Source organism: Rana temporaria, chromosome 5 (assembly GCF_905171775.1).
Source record: "Rana temporaria chromosome 5, aRanTem1.1, whole genome shotgun sequence".
NCBI classification, from domain to species: domain Eukaryota; kingdom Metazoa; phylum Chordata; class Amphibia; order Anura; family Ranidae; genus Rana; species Rana temporaria.
The window spans coordinates 325,762,234-325,784,074 of NC_053493.1; the positions used below are offsets into that span (position 1 = coordinate 325,762,234).

At 42.5% G+C, this 21,841-nt stretch overlaps 1 long non-coding RNA gene across 1 annotated transcript; it reads left to right on the plus strand.

Annotated features, from left to right (window-relative positions):
* The first annotated feature begins 17,943 nt into the window (after nucleotides 1-17,943).
* Nucleotides 17,944-19,978, plus strand: LOC120939665. Its single transcript, XR_005749344.1, has 2 exons — nucleotides 17,944-17,986; nucleotides 19,766-19,978. It is a non-coding gene; the product is annotated as an uncharacterized LOC120939665 (long non-coding RNA).
* The last annotated feature ends 1,863 nt before the right edge of the window (nucleotides 19,979-21,841 follow it).

A 21,841-nucleotide genomic window follows, 5' to 3' on the forward strand; every position in this document is an offset into this window, starting at 1 on the left:
CTTGTTTACAATGAATTCAGTTTTAGCCCTTATTACTTTAAGTTTCACAAATGGACTTTATTTTAATACGATGTAAATCCAATGCAAAACAATATTTTTTCCAAAGATTAAACAGTCATAATTTGCTTAAAGTAGATATATACCCTAATTGGTTGGCATTTCGTTTCCTAATGCACAGTCCATTAGAAACAATTGCAGTATGTTTTCCTTAACCGCTTAAGGACCGCCGCACGATCATTTACGTAGACAGAATGGCATGGCTGGGAAAATAGGTGTACAGGTATGTCCCCTTTAATTTGCCACCGTGTGGTCACCGGTGGTGGTGCGCTCGTGACCCTATCATGAGCTCCGTGACCATGCCCGCGGGATCCGTGGACTCAATGTCCGCCGGTGTCCCGCGATCATGTCACAGAGCTGAATAACGGGGGGATGTCAGTGTAACCACTTAAGGACCGCCTCCTGCACATATACGTCGGCAGAATAGCACGGCTGGGCACATCCACATACAGGTACGTCCTGTACTAGTACCCAGCTGTGGGTCGCGGGCACACGCCCGCGGCGCGCTCCCGTGACCCGGTCCGAAGCTCCGTGACCGGGACCGCGGGACTCGCGGATCCGATTGCCGCTGGAGTCCCGCGATCGGTCCCCGGAGCTGAAGAATGGGGAGAGCCGTGTGTAAACACGGCTTCCCCGTTCTTCAATGTGGCAGCGATTGTGTCATCCCTTTTATAGGGGGACACAATCGATGACATCACACCTACAGCCACACAGTTGTAAACACACTTCAGGTCACACATAACCCCATCAGCGCCCCCTGTGGTTAACTCCCAAACTGCAACTGTCATTTTCACAATAAACAATGCATTTTAAATGCATTTTTTTTGCTGTGAAAATGACAATGGTCCCAAAAATGTGTCAAAATTGTCCGAAGTGTCCGCCATAATGTCGCAGTCACGAAAAAAATCGCTGATCGCTGCCATTAGTAGTAAAAAAAAAAAAAAAAAAAAAAATGCAATAAAACTATCCCCTATTTTGTAAATGCTATACATTTTGCGCAAACCAACCGATAAACGCTTATTGTGATTTTTTTTACCAAAAATAGGTAGAAGAATACGTATCGGCCTAAACTGAGGAATTTTTTTTTTTTATATATATATTTTTGGGGGAAATTTATTATAGCAAAAAGTAAAAAATATTGAATTTTTTTCAAAATTGTCGCTTTATTTTTGTCTATAGCGCAAAAAATACAAACCGCAGAGGTGATCAAATACCACCAAAAGAAAGCTCTATTTGTGGGAAAAAAAGGACGCCAATTTTGTTTTGGAGCCACGTCGCACGACCGTGCAATTGTCAGTTAAAGCGACGCAGTGCCGAATCGCAAAAAGGGGCCTGGTCTTTTACCTGCATTTTGATCCGGGTCTTAAGTGGGTAAACACAACATCTCCCCGTTCTTCCTAGTGACATGTCACTGATCGAATGCTCCATCTCATCTGGAGCAGCCATGTCACTTGTAGCCACACCTCCTAACAGTTAGAATCACTCCTTAGGACACACTTTACCCCTTTAGAACCCCCTACAGGTTAACCCCTTCACTGCCAGTGTCATTTTTACAGTAATCAGTGCATTTTTATAGCACTGGGCGCTGTAAAAATGACAATGGTCCCAAAATGGTATCAAAAGTGTTCGATGTGTCTGCCATAATGTCGCAGTAATGATAAAAATTGCTGATCGCCGCCATTACTAGTAAAAAATGAATTATTAATAAAAATGCCATAAAACTATCCCCTATTTTGTAGACGCTATAACTTTTGCGCAAATCAATCGATATTTACTATAGCAAAAAGTAGAAAAATATTGATTTTTTTTTCAAAATTGTCCCTCTCTTTTTGTTTATAGCACAACAAATAAAAGACAGCAGAGGTGATCAAATACCACCCAAAGAAAGCTCTATTCGTGGGAAAAAAAGGACTTTTGTTTGGGAGCCACGTTGCACCAACACGCAATTTTCAGTTAAAATGACGCAGTAGTGAATCGCAAAAAGTGGCCTGGTCTTTGGCCAGCCAAATGGGGCTTAAGTGGTTAAAATTATATATTTTTTTTTTCATCCGTATTCGTATCTCAATGCTGATTGTTTCTCCTAGAATCTTTCAGCCATTTTCTATCTAAATGCACTCACTCCAGCACTGAGTGCACATAATAAAGCAAGAGAATGGAAATCACTTGGCCCTCATTGCTTGGGTCACTTGGTTCACTTGGTTACAGCCTCCCCTCCAGTGGCGTCTCCAGCTTTCATATTTAGGGGGGGCACATGGAGGGACAGGGACAGAAGTAGGGGGGCCAACTATAAAATGCAATTATATATATATCTCCTGGGGCCCTTTACTACGATCCCCCAACGGGCCCTTTCACATGTTCTGCAGTGAGCTCCCTTCCTACTATACTGGGGCCCCCCGGGGTGGCAGAAAACAAGAGATATATGTCACCAGCACACCAAGTAAATATAAGGGTCCAAAGCAGTGGGAGAACTCTCAGGGTTGCAAAGTTTGTCTTGCCACCGAGGCCTGGTGTTCTGCCACTGTGGGGTTCCCCAGCTGTCCTGTCCCTGCTATTGACAGCGCTGGTCTGGCATCTGTCTCCTTGGCAACGGCGGCAGTCTATTAGGACCTAGTGCTGGTGACATAATGGGTGCATGCAGGGGAAGGCTGGCACTATTGGTTAGAGAGATGAGCCCCCAGCTGGTCACCTAGCAGCAGTAATGCTGTATAACCTTCTCTGTTGACATGCTGATCAGGATGTGATCCAGGTGATGCTCCCAGACAGATCTAATAAACACAGCATTTATTAGCATCAAGAGTACAGCCACATATCAATCAACCGTATGTTCCGCAGCCATGTGGGCTCTATGCCTGTAAAGTGTGGGCTTTGATCAATAAAATCACTGATATTTAACACTAGGATTTGACTGGGAGCATCACCTGGATTGCATCCCGATCAGCATGTCAGAGAAGGCTCTACTGCTGCTAAGCAACGTGCAGGGAGCTCAACTGTCTACAACCAATAGAGATGGGCCTGGGTGTGTTTGAAATCCCACATGCCCGATCCCGCCAGGAAGCCGACACTCCACAGTGCTAATCACAGGCAGTGAGACATTTCCTGATCTGTGCAGCTGCAGACCGGAAAATGTCTCACTGCCTGTGATTGGCGCTGTGCAGTGTGGGCTTCCTGGCAGGCTCAGGCATGTGGAATTTTGAACATGCCCAGCCCATCTCTAACAACAAATTGTGCTGGCCCTCCTGTACATCAGTCCCATAAAGTAATCAGCTCTGGGTTCCAATGTGCTGCCGCTGCTGCCAAGGAGACAGAGACCGGCGCTGTGAATAGCCGGGACAGGACAGCGACTCTGGTTGTTCCAGCACTGGTCCACACTGGGAGGATTCCCCCATCCACCTATAATGTGTAGATGGGGAATTGGATAATTTCTTTTTTTTTTTCATTCAACCTAATAGTTGAATGAAAAAAAGTGATCAATGTATGGGCTGCCTAAGAGCTAAGACCAGCCATAGACAGTTTAAATCTCAGCTGGTTCAGCAGGAACTGGCTGAGATTTGAACCATTAATAAGCAGATTCTCTTATGATTATCACTAGTGGTCGCTTGCTGTATAGCCACTAGTGATAATCACTGTTTGTCGGGAGAATACAATTGCTGGGCAGGAGGGATATTCCCCTGTCACCACTGTCTGTGTTGATGGGGGAATCATGCAAGTTTATTTCCTGCAATCTGTGGATGTAAGAAAGAAATTTGCACTGTATATTTTCTGCCTAACTGAAAGTGAAAGTAAATTGTGAATGTCTTGAAAGAACAGAAGAGGAGGAGGGAGACAGATGGGGAGAGAAGGGAGGGAGATAATGCAGTCGAGTGATTACAGTGTACTGCAGTCTGCAGTGCACACACTTACCCACGGTCCAGGCTAGAATCTCAGGCATCATTCACACACAGCCAAGAATGCTGCTGATTTTCATATTTCCCGCCCACACATCCCCTCTCTTCAGATACAGCACGTTTTTTTACAAAGTGAATTGCCTAAATTTTTTTCAGCTACAGCATGAAGGGGGTAAATATGTTGTGCTTTGGTGCACACTACTTTACCTCAAGAGTATGCAGTGATGTGCTGCAAAGGTCAGCATTGCAGTTTTAGCAACAAGTCTTTGCTGTTGCCTCAAGATAATAAGAAGGTCCTAGTATGGTAAAGTCAAATAAAATATACCTCTTTAACCACTTCAGCCCTGGAAGGTTTTACCTCCTTCCTGACCAGAGCACCTTTTACAATTTGGCACTGTGTCACTTTAATTTGTAATTGCGCGGTCATGCAATGATATCAGTACCAAACAATTTTTTTCCCCACAAATTGAGCTTTCTTTTGGTGGTATTTTATCACCTCTGCGGTTTTTATTTTTTGAGATATGAATGAAAAAAGACTGAACATTTTGAAAACAAAATGTATATTTTCTTCTTTTTGCTATAAAACATACAATAAACTCAATTTTAGTCGTAAATTTAGGCCAAATGCATTCAGCCAAATGTCTCGGATAAAGAAAAAATTCAATAAGCGTATAATTATTGGTTTGTGCAAAAGTTATAGCATCTACAAACTAGGGTAAATTTACTGAAATGTACGCATCTTTTAGTTAATGACTGCCTATCTCATTTCTTGAGGTGCAATAATAGCAGGGCAGTACAAACCCCCCACAAATGACCCCATTTTTTTTAAGTAGACACCCCAATGAATTTGCTGAGAAGTATGTTGAGCACAACATTTGTCACAAGTGATTGAAAAATGCCCAATTTTTTTTTTACACAAAGTTATCACTGAAATAATATATTGCTCAAACATGCCATGGGCATATGTGAAATCACACCCCAAAATACATTCTGCTGCTTCTCCTGAGTACAGGGACATCACATGTGTGGGACTTTTTGGCAGTCTAGCTGGGCACAGCACCCCACCCCATTATGGATGGGAGTCTGCCAATTTGGGGCAATCCAGACCAGGAAATATTGACTAGATTAAGAGAGGGAGGTTGCAGCAAAAAGAGCCTGGACAAAGTGGATTTTTTTTGCAACTTCAGATGGCAGCAGATGTATACTATCATCCGGAGCTGCTCTGTACAGTCACTGTGCAATCTTTCTATTTCAAATCTTGTCTTTCCCTCTTATGCTGCAGCCTAACCAAGTTAGTTACATAGGGCCAAATTCTCAAAAATCTTGCTTAACTTAACTTTAGGGAGTTAAGTTACACTGCCGCAATTTTCCGAAATTAAGTACCGATTCTCAAAGCACTTACCCGGAAAATTGCGGCAGCGCAACTTAACTCCGTCCGTCGCAAGGCGTTCCTAGTTTAAATGGGCGATTCCCATTTAAATTAGGCGCGCTCCCGCGCCGGACGTACTGCGCATGCGTGTGACGTCATTTTTCCCGACGGGCAGCGCGCGAACGTAATTTACGCCGGGCTTTGTGGATCGCGACGGGACAATAAAGTTGCGTCGGGAAAAAAAAAAATACGCGCTGGGAAAAAAAATTCAAATTTAAAAAAAAATTGCGGCGATGGAAAAAAAGGTCTGATTTTAAATGGTGTACTAAATTTACACATTGTAAAACCAGCCCTAGTTTTGCGCAAGCAAATCGGAACTTACGCAGAAACCACAATGCTTAAAAGCTTTGTGGATCTGCTTAAGTCCTCATTTGCATATGCAAAGCGGCATTTCAATGAGAAATTCACCCCAGCGGCGGATGCGGTACTGCATCCTAAGATCTGACAGTGTAAGTGTCTTACAGATGTCAGATCTTCTGCCTAACTTTGGAAAAATCCTTTTGAGGATCGTTTCCAAAGTTAGGCACAGGGATACGCAGGCTGAACAGCAGTTCCGCCTGCGTATCTCCTTTGAAGATTTGGCCCATACTGTCCTGCCACTGCACAATAGTTGTGGCTATTGTCTCTGAAATAATACACTCTAATGTTTATTGTTAAATCAAACATGCTTTTGTCTCTTTCTATTTGTTGTGTATTCAGGTGCTCGTTATAATCCTGACAATAGCCAAATTCTACCAAACACACACCTGAAAACGAAATTTAGAATATTTTGAGAGTAATTTATGATAGAAAGATAAGAGAAGGTTCACAGAATGTGAGGTTGGAGTTTTGAATTGTGTTTGTTCACTTGGTTTCATTATGTTTTTAAAAATGTAAGACAATGCAGTGTAGCGCTGTGAAAAAAGTGTGTGTGACAAAGTGTTGTCTACACTTGTGGTGCTCTCTGAAGAGTGATCCCTAAGTGCCGGACTGCATTGTTCGAGGTTGTGGGTTAGTTGCATGTGACCCCAACTCATTAGTGCCAGCCGAATGCAACAGGAGGTATAATTGTCTGGGAAGCATTGTGGCTGAGGCTTGTGTACACCCTTGGCTGATACTTTTAAAGCTAAAGGGGAGCAGTTGAGGGACAATAAAAACATGACTCATGGTTTTATTTCCCTCCAACCACTAGTGTAAATATGCCCTGAAACTGTTTTACTACTGGCCAATTTCTATGAATTTGAGGGCTTTAGCTTTACTTTTATAAATAATTATCATCCATATAGCCTTTAGACAGATTGTGGCTGTGTCTACTCTTTAATTCAGAACTGGATAAAATCAGGTGTCGCAGGCAAAATAACCAACAAAGGCATTTTTTCAAGTTGAAATTATTCAGATAATACTATTTTATTTAGGCTAATGTAAATGTTAAAACAAATCAATTACTGGTTTTGTTGCACTAAGGCCTATTGTCTACAAGAGTATGTCTAATATGTGCCTTTGTAATATTGTCAAGATGGAAATGGTTACTAACTGTAATGTTTTTGGCTATTATGTAAGACATGTTTGTCACATCTTCTATAACATGTATGGCCATAAATAAAGATGGAATGATAAAAAAAAATCAATTACACATTCAAAATACATGATGCTATAATACGGGTATTGGAAAGGAGAACCTGGGGCTGCCCCAAACATGCCCCTAGCCAAAATAAAGTGGAAGGGACTATCTCGGAACCCAAGGATTGAGTAGAATTATATTTAAAATATAAAAATGTATTAATAGAGAAACATTATTAAAACAGGGGAGGGGGAAGAGATTTTAGATAATTTTAAAAAAGTACTAAAGACAATCAATCATTACAGCGGTGCATGATTCTTAACCACTTCAATACCGGGCTTTAAAACCCACCTCCTTCCCGGGCCTATTCTGGCACTTCTCTCCTACATGTACAAATCCTCATTCTTTTGCTAGAAAATTACTCAGAACCCCCAAACATTATATATGTTTTTTTAGCAGACACCCTAGGGAATAAAATGGCGGTCATTGCAACTTTTTATCTTGCACCGTATTTGCGCAATCATTTTTCAAACGGCTTTTTTTTGTAAAAAAATTGTTTCAGAAATTAAAAAATAACAAAACAGTAACGTTAGCCCATATTTGGTAATATTAGGAGGTGTGGTATGTCCTGGGGGGGTAGCAGCCTGTGCTCCGCTGTGGAGCACAGGCTGCTACCCCCCCGGGACATACTACACCTCCTAAGCTGCAAGGCTCCTAACCCTCCGGTCTGCCCTTTGTTGGACAGTGCAGTGTGGCTGTCCTGTAGTAGGAATCTATTTTCCCCCAGGCTTTCTCCACCTGCCCTCTGCCTTGCTGGTCCCGTTTCTGTTTTTCTGTTTTAATTTTCAGAATCAGCAATTTATTCACGCTGTGGCCCCTCTACATCATTAGGAGATTCTTTTTTCTCCTCCCATTGGGCTTACCAACGCATCACTTGGTACCTCTTTACTTGTGATTCCAATGATCCGTGATGAATCGGATGGCCACCAACCTACTGACGTATACAAGTAGCAATATCTTCTTGTCATAAAATCTCAAAGCTCGTCCTGAAGAAGCCATAAGGCGAAACGCGTTGGCGAGATAAATATATTGCTTTATATGTATTTATGTATTTTTCTCAACATTTATTGGAATTTATTTGTATATTTGTATTTTTGTAATTAAATCTATTTTTATATAACTCAAAATGTCCCTGTGATTGCCTTTGAAAGTCCGCCATGTCACTACCTAGTGTAGTACAACCCCTTTTTTTGAATCATTGCGGAGGCCTTTCGCCACTTTGGCGGCTCCGCATGGTTCTCCTATGACGAGAATTTTTGTCAAAAATTGGCAGTTCACCCCTCGTTGCACTGGGGGGCTAAAGACGTGGGTTTATGGTTGAACCTTATGCTGCCACCAAGGCCCCAGTTCACCCCTCGTCCCTTGCCCAATGCTCAGAGTCCTGTTCGGAAGGGTGTATGCTTTGCATTTAATGAGGGTCAATGTAAATTCTTATTAAATTGTAGATACAGGCATGAGTGTTCTTATTGTGGTGGTACCCACGCGGCGAGCAGATGTTTTCGTAAAAAGCTGCCGCAAGTTCCTCTCATACAGGACCCAGGGACACACATGGGAAAGGCCCCGACTCCGGTGAGCCTGGCAAAAATGCGCCCCTGGCTCGAGCGCTATCCAGACCTCAGGATGGCGGCTCTTCTAACTGAAGGTTTTGCGAATGGTTTCTTAGTGCCATACTTTAAGGGCCCAGGGTGTGTACCAGTAAAGAATTTGGTATCTGTATCCATGCACTCTAGCATAGTACTTGAAAAAATTTCCAAAGAATTGTCTGAGGGTAGGGTTGCTGGTCCCTTTAATGACCCGCCGTTCTCGAATTTTCGGTTGTCCCCGTTAGGCATTGTACCCAAAAAGGAGGAAGGGGCGTTCAGACTGATCCACCACTTATCTTATCCTCCGCATTCGTCACTGAATGACGAAGTTGCCTCTGTGGAGGCCCCGGTCTGCTACGCCTCATTTGATGAGGCTCTGTGTCTTTTGAGACAGGCAGGACAAGGGGCTGTACTAGCGAAGGCCGATATTAAGTCGGCTTTCCGCCTTCTTCCCGTGCACCCGCAAGGTTTCAATTCCTTGGGGTTTCAATTTTTGAATCAATATTATTTCGACAAATGTATGCCAATGGGGTTTTCATTGTCATGCTTTTACTTCGAGGCTTTTTCCTCCTTTTTACATTGGGTCGTGTCGGTCATTATCCCTCAGGGCCTCATCCTGCATTATCTGGATGACTTCCTGTTTCTAGGTCCCGGGGGGTCATCAGTGTGTATGGAATCATTACAGGTTTTCTTTGACGTTTGTCATGACTTTGGAGTGCCATTGGCACAGGAGAAGACAGTTTTTCCCACTACGGTTATCGAATTTTTGGGTATTACTGTTGACTCTGAACGAATGGAATTCAGGTTGCCACAGCAGAAGATACAAAAGATGAAGTCAATGATTGCAACCTTTCTTGCAAGAAAGAAGGTGTGCTTAAAGGAGGCACAGTCTTTGCTGGGGCTTTTTGCTTTTGCGGCCAGAGTCATCCCTATGGCGAGGGTTTTTTCGCGCAGGTTTTCTTTAGCCATAAGGGGCATGGTGAACCCTTACGCTCATTTTCGGATTTCAAAAAGCATCAAGGATGATCTAAAAATATGGGATGCCTTTTTAAATGATTTTAATGGCTCTTCGGCCTGGCAACTAGACTTTATGAATAGTTCTCAGATGGAGTTCTTCACTGATGCAGCTGGCTCTTCTGGGTTCGGGGCTTTCTTGAATGGGCGCTGGTGCGCCCAGTCCTGGCACCCTGATTGGCTTCAGAAGGATATACTTCAAAATCTAGTTTTGTTAGAACTTTTTCCAGTGATAGTGTCGGTGGTTGTTTGGGAAGACATCTTTAGGAATCGTAGAATTTTAGTTCATACAGATAATAAAGGTGTCTTTTTTGCCATCAATACTCTGTCCTCTAAGTCTGATCCCGTTCTGAAGTTATTACGTTTCCTTGTACTACATTGCATGAACTGTAACATATGGTTGAGAGCTGAGCATATTGCAGGTAAAGAAAATAACATAGCAGATTCTTTATCTCGTTCACAGTTCAAGAGATTCCGAGAGTTGGCGCCATCAGCGGATCAACATGGCACCCCTTGCCCAGACTTCCTCTGGGGCTTAATTTGGGAATAATATTCCGGAATCTCAAGGCTTCAGTGGCAGAAAACACCTGGAGGGATTATAGGCTTTCATGGCACAAATGGTGCTCGTTCTGTCAACCATTGGGTTTGGATCCATTATCTGTATCTTCTTACGTGGCTTTGTCTTTTTTGTCCTTTCTCATTCAAGCTAATTTTTCTCCGGCTTCCATAGGTAAAATGTTGGCGGGAGTTTCGTTTTTCCTGAAGTTTGCAGGCCTTCCTGCTCTTACTACCTTCTTTCAGGTCACTCAAGTTCTGAAAGGCCTTAAGAGGTCTAGGCCCTCAATGGATAATAGGCGTCCCATATCGATCCCCCTTTTGATCGACCTTCTGGGGATTCTCCAAGATGTCTGCTCATCTAGTTTCGAGTCTTTTCTTTTCAAGGCCACTTTTTCTATCGCATCTTTTGGAGCCCTCAGGTTAGGCGAGTTCACAGCAGCAAACAGAAACTCTTTTTCATTTCTCCGTTTTTCTCATGTCCAGTTTGACGACGGTTCGATTCGCCTTTTTTTGTCCAGGTCCAAGTCCTCTCAGGTTGGTCAGTGGTTTTCCCTATCTAGATCTCCTAATGAGGCTATTTGTCCTGTGTTGCATGTTCGTAATTATCTTTCGGTCAGACCATTTGGTATCGATTCCTTTTTCATCCACGAAGACTTGTCCTCGTTAACAAGGTATCAGTTTTCAGCTGTGCTGGCCTCCTGTTTGAAGCGTTTGAACCTATCTGGGTATCGTTTTTCTTCCCATTCTTTCAGAATTGGGGCGGCCACCACAGCTGATGCCCTAGGTTTTTCGGAGAGTAGGGTTAAGAAGGTGGGAAGGTGGGGCAGCAATAGAAGTTATATGTTCGTCCCAGTCTTCTAACTCTATGATTTTCTTTTCAGATTTGTCCAGGACAATCGCTTGGGTCATAGGTCACTCCTACGTGTTCTGGGCTTACAAGCACTCCGGATCCAGATCATACTCTGCCAACTTGGGACTGGATCCCGATTTATTTTTAATTTTATGGTCAGGTGTTAGAGGTATGCGGTGGCGCAATGTCAAAGACCACCTAGTTTATTTGTCCTCTATCTGGCCCCACCCCCAAGTAATAGTTATCCACGCAGGGGCTAACGACTTGGGTAAGTTTAACACATGGGACTTGTTATGTGAGATGAAAAGGGATCTCCATTCCATAGCCCTACTGTTCCCGGGGACCGTGTTATCATATTCCGAGATGGTTCCCAGGCTGTTATGGTCTCCGCAAGGCAGCCTTTTTTACATAGATAGGATCCGTAGACGCCTTAATAGGACAATCCATGGGTTTATGCCTTCCATTGGTGGCTCTTCCTTTCGCCATTTCGAATTGGAGGGTTTTTTGCCCGGGTTATTTCGTGAAGACCAGATTCATCTGTCAGGCATAGGCCTGGACATTTTTAATATGGGCGTTCAGAACATGGTCGAATCAGCCACGGTGGTGGGGGGGCCTCGGCCAGCAGCTTCGCGGTTGGCCTCGGCCGGTGGGGAGTAGTCGTCCAGCTTTTGCTGGATGGACAGCAATTAATTTTATTTTAAAGTATAAAGTTTAGCCAAGATGGCCTTTTGTAATTTAATTTATTTATTGAGAATTTTTGTAACCCCACCCCCACATTTTATGGATGACACCGTGGCCAATTTTACCAAAGCTAAATAAAAAAATGTTGTATCAAATTGTTGTTTGGTCTCTTTATTAATACCTCTGTACTAGCCCATGAGAGGTTACAGCAGTATGCTAAACCTGCATGGGATAGCGCAGAGGGAGAAGTGGGCTGCCGCGCTCCTGGGGTAGTAACAGCAGCTGATTGGTTAGTTGCGGCAGCCCCCTTCCCTGATAGGTCCGTTCGCGTGAGGCATTGCCCGCGCTGAGCGAGCCTATATAAGGGAGCGGCTGAGGCGATTCGCTCAGTCACGTCTCCTGACGAGCAGCGACGCCCACCCGCCCACCCTTCCCTGTCATGTTTGTCATAATAAGTCATGTTGTCGTCCGTATTGGGGGAGTAGTCGTCCAGCTTTTGTTGGATGGACAGCAATTAATTTTATTTTAAAGTATAAAGTTTAGCCAAGATGGCCTTTTGTAATTTAATTTATTTATTGAGAATTTTTGTAACCCCACCCCCACATTTTATGGATGACACCGTGGCCAATTTTACCAAAGCTAAATAAAAAAATGTTGTATCAAATTGTTGTTTGGTCTCTTTATTAATACCTCTGTACTAGCCCAAGAAAACAAACAAAAGAGCAGACCCTGGGTATATTTAACTACAGTAAAGAGTTGTGACATGTTGAGTGTGTTACCTTAGAGCCTAAAGAGTGGGCCTGGCTAAATAGAACATGATAAAATAAGACTCACTCTATGTATATGCTGTCTAAAAAAAAAATCTAAGTTCCTTTACCCACAACATACCTCATAATTATAGTGTCACGTGTGGATCATAATAAAAGATAAACTTGTATAAATGTTGGTAAATTGTCTGTATGGTTTATGTCACTTTTCTTGGTGAAAGAACCACTGGTGGTTCCAAAACTTTGCACCAATGCTGTATGACATTCTGAACAAACATCAACAAAAAAGGTTATTTTCATATTAGATTAAGGTGTGATGGCAACATATCTTGTCAGCATCAGTGGTCAGTGAAAGGAAATTTCCTCAGTGTTGGTGGTCAGTGGTGGAAAAAAATGTTATAGCATTAGTGTGTGTAGCGGGGTCATCCTGTCAGAGTATAATGACAGGCCATCCCCGCTTGAACCTTATTCTTGCTTGTAAATATTTAAGATACCTTTAAGAAAGTTATGCATTGTGGGACCGCAAGTAGCAGGAGATATGGACTCCATTGACTCTTAGGAGAAACAGACTACACTTCACCACAATGCCCAGCGTCACTTGAACATGTGACACCTCCACACAGACTTATGGGGAGGTTACTTAAGGAAAGGGAGTGGCTGTTTTTGCTCTCTCGGGACCTGCATTCTTCACCTCTGCGGAGCTGCTGACACAACACAGTTGTGCTGCTAGGCCAGAAGCCTGGGCCTAGACCCACCGAGAGACCAGCCATCCAGAAGGAAGCAAGACTCCAGTATCCAGCCAGTGTTTCCGGAGATCGAAGAGGCAGCCTAGCTGACAACTGAAACAGAGGAGCATCCTCGTCCAGGATCCTTGTGCTGCGGAGCAGTGTTCTACCAATGCGCCTTCTGAGGAGAATTCAGGCAGATCGGCCTGTCTGGTGAGAGAGCACACGCTCAACTCCTACTTCCCCTTCAGACAGACACCTTAGTGCCACCTCACAAGCCGGAGACATATGTTGGCCTCCCGCTGAGACTTGGAGGCATTATTAACCATTTAAGTGTTCATAGAAGTGACTGATGCTGACGAGCGATCAGTTCACCAACGTTTGCTGTTCCAGATACTCTGTTGTGTAGCTTCATTCATCAATTGCCACTTATGGATTATAAGTTTAACGTGCACTAAACGGCCGCAACGTGAGCTCTAACTGTTTGAGTGAATGGTACCATTCTTTAGTTTAGGTCTTTAATAGTGTTGAGCAGAATATGCCATATTCGATTTCGCGATATATCTCGAATATATATTCGAATATTCGAGATATATTCGCTAAATTCGAATATTCGTGATATTTTATCGAAATTAATTGAATGCGATTTTTCGCTATTGCGAATGCGAAAATAATTGCGATTTTTTTAATAACTGCGGTAGGAGCGCTCTGATTGGCTCAGAATATTCGTGATATTTTATCGAAATATCGCAACATGCGAATGCGATATTTATTGCGCAATTTCGAGATATGCTGGAGGAGCGCTCTGATTGGCTCAGAATATTCGTGATATTTTATCGAAATATCGCAACATGCGAATGCGATATTTATTGCGCAATTTCGAGATATGCTGGAGGAGCGCTCTGATTGGCTCAGAATATTCGTGATATTTTATCGAAATATCGCAACATGCGAATGCGATATTTATTGCGCAATTTCGAGATATGCTGGAGGAGCGCTCTGATTGGCTCAGAATATTCGTGATATTTTATCGAAATATAGCAACATGCGAATGCGATATTTATTGCGCAATTTCGAGATATGCTGGAGGAGCGCTCTGATTGGCTCAGAATATTCCTGATATTTTATCGAAATATCGCAACATGCGAATGCGAAATTTATTGCAGATATTTCGAAAACTGCTGTAGCAGCACTCTGAAATCGAATACGTATGATATTTTAACCAAAATACATATTGCGATTGCGATTTTTCGATCGCGCATGCGCAATTGCGCGAACAACACGCGACCATTTCCTGGAGCCTTGCCAGTTTCCAACTTATGATCGCAGCGCAATCACACAGCAACATGGTTGGAAGCAATTTCACTAAGTCTGAGGAAAAGTTGCTGATTTGTGTAAGTATTTTGACCACTGTTATTTCATCATCTTCAACTGCATTTTAGTCTAGTTTAAAAGTTAGTATATATGATCAGATATTAGTATTTCACAAAAAATGTGTCTCCTGCTTTTACAAAACTACAAGTCCCAGCATGCCTGGACAGCTGCAGACACCCTGGTTGGCAAATGTGTATTTAGGCACTTTTCCTTGTTATTTAGCATAATGAATTTAACATTATATTGGACATAGGACGTATGCGAACGTCCTGACTTCAGTGTCCTCAAGGCCCAAGGACGTTCGAATACATATTGCCCTTTAGATGTTGCAGAACTACAACTTCCAGCATGCCTGGGAATGCTGGCACTTCTAGTATTGTAAGTTCTGCAGGCCCACATTTTTCAGGCCTTTATGCACGGGTCTCTAAACTGTGGCACCCTAGATGCAGCAAAAGTAAAATTCTTAGCATGCACTGACAGACCGTGGCTGATGGGAGTAGTAGTTTTGCAACAGCTGGAGGTGGACTGGTCTTGAAACCCAGAGTTAGGTAACAAACCCGTAGTGTTTTGCAACCATTCTGCCTCCAGCTGGTTATTTTCTGTTGAAAAGCCTGTGGCGTGCAAAACACAACCCAAAAACTCCACCCGGTGCAAGGAAAAATTTGCACACACCTAAAGAGTGACATCACAAAAAACTGCGACGGTTGCATACGTCAGTGGTCCTCCGAAAAGGTCCCGTCTCTGACCCCCCGGGGCGTTAGGCTCCTAGGCTCCTGACAGGGAAAAGAGTTACTGTGGTCCATACAGCCGAAGCCATATGGACCCATCTCGGTCCAAGCAGCGCAATCAACACGCGAACAACACGCGACCATTTCCTGGAGCCTTGCCAGTTTCCAACTTATGATCGCAGCGCAATCACACAGCAACATGGTTGGAAGCAATTTCACTAAGTCTGAGGAAAAGTTGCTGATTTGTGTAAGTATTTTGACCACTGTTATTTCATCATCTTCAACTGCATTTAAGTCTAGTTTAAAAGTTAGTATATATGATCAGATATTAGTATTTAACCAAAAATGTGTCTCCTGCTTTTACAAAACTACAAGTCCCAGCATGCCTGGACAGCTGCAGACACCCTGGTTGGCAAATGTGTATTTAGGCACTTTTCCTTGTTATTTAGCATAATGAATTTAACATTTTATTGGACATAGGACGTATGCGAACGTCCTGACTTCAGTGTCCTCAAGGCCCAAGGACGTTCGAATACATATTGCCCTTTAGATGTTGCAGAACTACAACTTCCAGCATGCCTGGGAATGCTGGCACTTCTAGTATTGTAAGTTCTGCAGGCCCACATTTTTCAGGCCTTTATGCACGGGTCTCTAAACTGTGGCACCCTAGATGCAGCAAAAGTAAAATTCTTAGCATGCACTGACAGACCGTGGCTGATGGGAGTAGTAGTTTTGCAACAGCTGGAGGTGGACTGGTCTTGAAACCCAGAGTTAAGTAACAAACACGTAGTGTTTTGCAACCATTCTGCCTCCAGCTGTTTTTTTCCTGTTGAAAAGCCTGTGGCGTGCAAAACACAACCCAAAAACTCCACCCGGATGCAGTGAAAAATGTGCACACACCTAAAGAGTGACATCACAAAAAACTGCGACGGGTACATACGTCAGTGGTCCTCCGAAAAAGGTCCCGTCTCTGACCCCCCGGGGCGTTAGGATCCTGACAGGGAAAAGAGTTAGCAACGCATATCTCCCCTATACGTGTATCCTGTGTTGTTAATAATATATTCATAATTATGCAAATGATAATGGCTGCTATATTTATGCAAAAAAGGTGGCGACCGAAATGGCAGGATATAAAATCTTTCATGTTACCCCTGTCATTGATTAATAAGGCGAGAATGCTTCCAATTGTTGAATAGCATACATTTACGTCATATATCCATAAGGCTGTCAACAGAAGTATTACAATATACTTTGTTCTTCATCTTGCAGAAGTTCCTGGAAACAGGATACGATGAGCTGCGGAGGCAGCCAGAGAAAAGGGCTGTGGTCAGCGCCCTAATCGCTGACTTTGGCGGCCAACATGACCACAAGGCCATTGTTAAGAAGTGGTCTGACCTGAAGAGGCGCCAAATGGTTCATGTCAGACGTCTTCGGGCTAAATATCATCCAGGTAAGTTATTGTTGACAGTTATGTTTTTTTTTAAAAAAGTGTATTTTGTGCGTGAACTCGAAAGAGAGAGGAGCCAGCCTGCAGGAGTTGGGAGGCCTCCCCCAGAGGCAATCTGCCACCTTTCTCCATGCCCCGGTTGGCAATGGCGGGTGTGAGGGGGTCCTCCCAACCCAACCTCGCATAGCACACCCACCAGGGGCGGGGCTGAGACCACCAAACTCAATTCACAGGTAGCCGAGAGCGGGATCCGAACCCCTAGCTGCAGAGGTGAATCAGTTGTCAGTGCAGTGGCAATCGCGTGGAGCCACCGCAGCTCCTTTGGTGACAGTTATGTAAGGTCATATGTAATTCATGTAAGGTCAGATGTTGTTAACCAAGATGCCATGTTGTGCTAACATATATCACCACCGGCCAAGGTATTCATAGTACTGTTGAAAAAAGACATGGGGCAGCAGACAGGAACACAGAAGTTATGTGGGAACATAATTTTCCCATTGCTTTGCATGGGACTTTAAAGAAAAACCCCGACCATGGCAAGTGGGGGTGGGTAAGGTTTAAACCACCTATCCTATGTTTGTGGCTGACATATAAGTAACCTGTGTGCCAAGTTTCATATAAATATCTTTAGCCGTTTGTACGTGATGCTGGAACATACATACATACATACATACATACATACATACATACATTTATGCACACACACACGTTGAGTTTTATATATATAGATTACCACTAAATTCCTGTGTTAGGAGTGGGGTTGTTATAGTAATCCCGTGTGCTCCATCAGGCCCTTTTTTTAACATGAGATGGTCTGAACAAAACAAAGGAGACAAAAACAGCTCATTTTAACATGGTTGCATCCCAGCTCACGCTCAGTCCCCTGTAGTGCCCACAAGACCCTTTAATATAACATTGTCCCATTGGTTAACTGTCTATATAAATCAATTTGTATTCATATACAATACAGCAGAGTACACAGAATTTGCATACGTCATTAGAAAACATTTTTATAATATATGAACATTGTGTTATTATAGGAGCTCCAATGCCAGTTATCCGCGCCAAGCGCAGAAGGCGCCAGGCCGATGAGGAGGAGGAGGAGGATGCGGCAGAGGAGGATGCGGCAGAGGAGGAGATGGATGAAGAGGAGCAGCCAGGGCCCTCCCACTCCCCAACCCCAGCTCCTGCTGAGGAGCAAGCTGAGGAGATTCCCCCCCCCACCACCCCAACTTCTCAAGCAGAAGAGCAGGAGGAAGAGAGCGGTCCTGTGAGCCTCGCTCAGGAAGGTAAATATGTGCACAATGATTAATAACATTTCAACAACAAAATGTAGATATAAAAATGGACAACATATAAAGCGCACCTGTCAGATTGTAGAACCATAATATGGTATTGATGCTAGAAGTATACAGGTAGTGCATAATTATTAGGCAAGTTGTATTTTTTGAGGATTCATTTTATTATTGAACAACAACCATGTTCTCAATGAACCCCAAAAACTCATTAATATCAAAGCTGAATTTTTTTGGAAGTAGTTTTTAGTTTGTTTTTAGTGTTAGTTATTTTCGGGGGATATCTGTGTGTGCAGGTGACTACTATTACTGTGCAGAATTATTAGGCAACTTAACCAAAAAATAAATAGATACCCATTTCAATGATTTATTTTTAACAGTGAAACCAATATAACATCTCAACATTCACAAATACACATTTCTGACATTTAAAAACAAAACAAAAACAAATCAGTGACCAATATAGCCACCTTTCTTTGCAAGGACACTCAAAAGCCTGACATCCATGGATTCTGTCAGTGTTTTGATCTGTTCACCATCAACATTGCGTGCAGCAGCAACCACAGCCTCCCAGACACTGTTCAGAGAGGTGTACTGTTTTCCCTCCTTGTAAATCCCACATTTGATGATGGACCACAGGTTCTCAATGGGGTTCAGATCAGGTGAACAAGGAGGCCATGTCATTACTTTTTTTTATTTAATACCCTTTCTTGCCAGCCACGCTGTGGAGTACTTTGACACGTGTGATGGAGCATTGTCCTGCATGAAAATCATGTTTTTCTTGAAGGATGGTGACTTCTTCCTGTACCACTGCTTAAAGAAGGTCTCTTCCATAATCTGGCAGTAGGACTGGGAGTTGTGCTTGACTCCATCCTCAATCCGAAAAGGCCCCACAAGCTCATCTTTGATGATACCAGCCCAAACCAGTACTCCACCACCACCTTGCTGGCGTCTGAGTCGGACTGGAGCTCCCTGCCCTTTACCAATCCAGCCACGGGCTCTTCCATCTGGCCCATCAAGACTCACTCTCATTTCAGTAGTCCATAAAACCTTAGAAAAATCTTTCTTGAGATATTTATTGGCACAGTCTTGACGTTGCAGCTTGTGTGTCTTGTTCAGTGGTCGTCGTCTTTCAGCCTTTCTTACCTTGGCCATGTCTCTGGGTATTGCACACCTTGTGCTTTTGGGCACCCCAGTGATGTTGCAGCTCTGAAATATGGCCAATCTGGTGGCAAGTGGCATCTTGGCAGCTGCACGCTTAACCTTTCTCAGTTCATGGGCAGTTATTTTGCGCCTTTGTTTTTCCACACGTTTCTTTTGTTTGATGATCACGCTTCAGAAGCTTTGCAATTTTAAGAGTGCTGCATCCCTCTGCTAGATATCTCTCTATTTTGGACTTTTCAGAGTCTGTCAAGTCCTTCTTTTGGCCCATTTTGCCAAAGGAAAGGAAATTGACTAATAATTATGCACACCTGATATAGAGTGTTGATGTCATTAGACCACACACCTTCTCATTACAGAGATGTACATTACCTAATATGCCTAATCGGTAGTAGGCTTTCGAGCCTATACAGCTTGGAGTAAGACAACATGCATAAAGAGTATGATGTGGTCCAAATACTCATTTGCCTAATAATTCTGCACTCCCGGGATGTGTTAGACACATAACAAGTGTATACACATGATAATGATTGATTAATAAGCAAAAAAAATATTTTATTTATTTGGTAACGTTCTTTGAAATCCAAATGTTTTTTTATTATATCCTAACAGTAGCAAGAAAGATGATGCAGCAGCACGCGCTGCTAAAGAAGACACATCTGAGGATTAAGGGAAATCATCAACAAATTCGCTACCTGGTCCAGCAAAATACGCAGCTAGACCAGCAGCAATTAGAATATCTTGCTGAGCTGGAAAGGCTTCAGAAGCTCATGCTCAGCTATGTCTGAATTAATTTTTTGATTAAAAAATGTTATTTTTTGGAAATGTTTCATTTCTTTTTGAGATCGATTTTTAGGTTTTTCAACACATCTAACTTCACATCGAACAAATCAACATCAACACATCTAACTTCATAATAAGCAAAAACATTTTATACTATCATTTTATTTAACACAAACCTAGGACAAACTAAAGCACACGGACACAGACACGACGAACACAAAATAAACTGTTGAAAAATGAACATAACAAAAGCAACAATATATGTATATATATATATACAGAGAGAGAGAGAGAGCAAGAAAGAGAGAGAGAGTGCAGATTTGCTCTTGCAGACAGCCTAATGGTTGCAGTATAAAGGCCGCAAACCAGGGTTTAACATAAGGTTAATTGTTTTAGTTACACTTGCTGTTACGATCCGGTCTGGTAGCTTGAAGCGGAGGCTGTTGGTGAATCCGCTGTGCCAGAGAGGTCATGAAGCTTTACTCAGCATGGAGGCAGCAGCAGTAGTATTAAAATATAATGTAACTAGACAATGCATTTCCTGAGGAAAATGCGAGTGGGAATGCTGAATAGCTTAATTGCTGAGCCCCTTGCCAAAGACATTCACCATAACCACTACACTATCTTTAGGACACACAGCTTCTTTCTCTATCTGCAAAGTATAGAGTATGCTGACTTCCTGGTCGCCCCTCCCCCCTCAAGAGGTTTCCCCTCCCCCCCAGGTCAGTGAGGAGGAATATTGCACTGAGGTCAGGAAAGTTATTTATGGAAAGAAATAACATTACAAACGCTTTTAATTCACAGATCAAATACATGATTTAAGCCTCCAAACAAAGCTTAATAAATCCTCAACCGTACATGCGATCGATACAACGACTACACCGTTTGAAATACACGGCCCTTGTGAACGCATTGATATGAAATTTATGTTGATAAACTTAAAAATGTGGCCATGTCTGCGATTTAGAAAAGAGCGTCTTTGTGAGTTTTGCAGCAACATTTTTTAGATAATTTAACATGAGAGTCTATGAGACATAATTTCTGGCTGTTGCTCCAATAACTAAAACTAAAATACGTATCGCAGAATTGATCACATTGCCAGAAACCAGACAAGCATAGCTACGTTTTGATATAAAAATTGTGTATGAAAAGTAGATCTTGTGGGCGTGAGACCATTTTGTTTCCCCTTTTTGTAAAGATATTTTTAATTACAAAGATCTCCAATGTTAAGGTCACATGACAGACTCTAAATCCCCTCCATAGGATTACATTATAACCTATCGCATTTTTGTGAAAAATTCGCAAAACGTAAATTGCGTTTTCAACAAAAAATTGTAAACGATGACGATCTGAAAAGTCATAGCCGGATAGCTAAATATTTTGTGACCGCTTTACAGTTTTTTCAGTGTCTGTAAGTGAAAGTATGAAGTAGCTGAAACTTTTGGCAGGGCATGTGAATTCAAAGGGGAAAAGGATGTTCTCATTGACTTCAATGTTAAAAAAAGGGTCTAAAAGCTTAAAATTTATAAAAGTGTAAAAAGTAGAAAAAAACTTGAAGAAGTCCCATCATTAGCTGAAAGAGACGAACATTTTTACAGTTGAATGGTCTCAATAGCTGAAAGTATGCCGAAGTTACGCAGAACCAAAAAACGTAAGGAATAATAAGATTACTAAATTTACGTATATCAATACTGGAAATGTTTATTAAAGCATTCACACTAATTAAGATTAATACATTTACGGGTATCCATACTGGGAATGCTTATTAAAGCATTCCCACTAAGTATCACACAGGCATGATTTACAAGCAGTAGTGGTAATAGTAATACATAGCATAAAAACACTTGGGGAATACTTTACAGCATCAGTAGTGGTCATAGTAGTCAATAGTGTACCAAAAAATTG